The 1246-nt window shown below is 37.3% G+C and overlaps 1 protein-coding gene across 1 annotated transcript in view; it reads left to right on the top strand.

The window, feature by feature from the left end:
- The first annotated feature begins 1168 nt into the window (after nucleotides 1-1168).
- The window catches only part of LOC117104852, a 5559-nt gene continuing 5481 nt past the window's right edge, over nucleotides 1169-1246 (top strand). Inside the window, exon 1 of the mRNA XM_033245699.1 lies at nucleotides 1169-1229. The gene's annotated coding sequence lies outside the window, so the exon portion shown is untranslated. The remainder of the gene's footprint in view (nucleotides 1230-1246) is intronic.

Below are 1246 nucleotides of genomic sequence, written 5' to 3' on the forward strand. Positions count from 1 at the left end.
AATTAAATGATAGGCCTATTCATTGACGGATCCAGGAATTAAATAAAAGGGGAACAGGGAGGGACTTTCATAGATGGAGGGTCCATACCACCTTCAACCCAAATGGTTAGGGCTGAGGTGAGAAAATTATGATAATCTAGATGGCCGGAAATAGCAATTATTCGCAGACTTAATATTTGACTTTTTATCTCCATTTAAAAACAGTTTTGAAAAAATGTAGGTGGTCCTGGATCGCCGGCCATGGGCAACCCCACCCCCACTGGATATAATTTGATAGGCCCCCTATGTGTCCTACAGTCGATGTCAGAGACACATTATGCTGTTATGTATCAGCAAAGCTCTTTTGGATCAGGGTGCTATAGACTCGAGGACCTTATGGGTAAGGGGCATCAGGGGTCGGATTTATCAAACTAGCAATTAACTTAAATTCGTCTGAAGTTCATTTTTTTGCTAAAAGTCAGATTTATCAATACTGCCTTAGCTGAAAAATAGCTGAAAATTAAAAAGTCGACTGTACGCATGCGTCATCTAAGACGATTTTAAAACTTAGATTGAGCTAAAATGGTTTGATAAATCAGCTTAGGATATTTGCTTAGGAACATCTTAACTATTTTGACTTAAGACATTTGCTAAGCACGAGAGCGCATAGGCGTTACGTTACTGTGTAGGATAGTTTCTGCAGCTAGCCGTTCGTTCATAAGTCACGAGAAGTGTGTCAGAAAAGTAAAAATATCAATACTGTATTCTAACTTTGGTCCTGTATATTATTCCTGGAAATATTTTTTCAGCTTAAATAAAAGGCCTAATTACAGAATAATACAGAAATGAAAAATTATGAACGGTGATATTTAAAAAAAATATTTTATCTCTTTGAATGTCGAATGTATTTTTCGTTTCTCTTCTTCCACGTAACTGAAAAGAACCTCGTGAAAACCACGGCAAAAATTAATTTAAATTGTTATTTATAATTGGCATGGAAACATATTGTGACGTATAATGTGCACTAAACGACGGGCCTACTGATATCAGTGGAGTTGTCTACCGACGCTTTAGGTACCGGCACTGTACCGTAGCTTGCTTTTATTTTTCAAGATCAACGATCGTGTAGGACCTATAGGCCTACTGAAGAAGAACAGTTTAAAGCATCACCAGAAATTTGTTTAAGGTTACGATCGTGTAGGACCTACTGAAGAAGAACAGTTTAAAGCATCACCAGAAATTTGTTTAAGGTTACGATCGTGTAGGA

This window comes from Anneissia japonica, unplaced genomic scaffold (assembly GCF_011630105.1).
Source record: "Anneissia japonica isolate Jap-2015-1 unplaced genomic scaffold, ASM1163010v1 scaffold287834_len5846547_cov211, whole genome shotgun sequence".
Lineage (NCBI taxonomy): Eukaryota > Metazoa > Echinodermata > Crinoidea > Comatulida > Comatulidae > Anneissia > Anneissia japonica.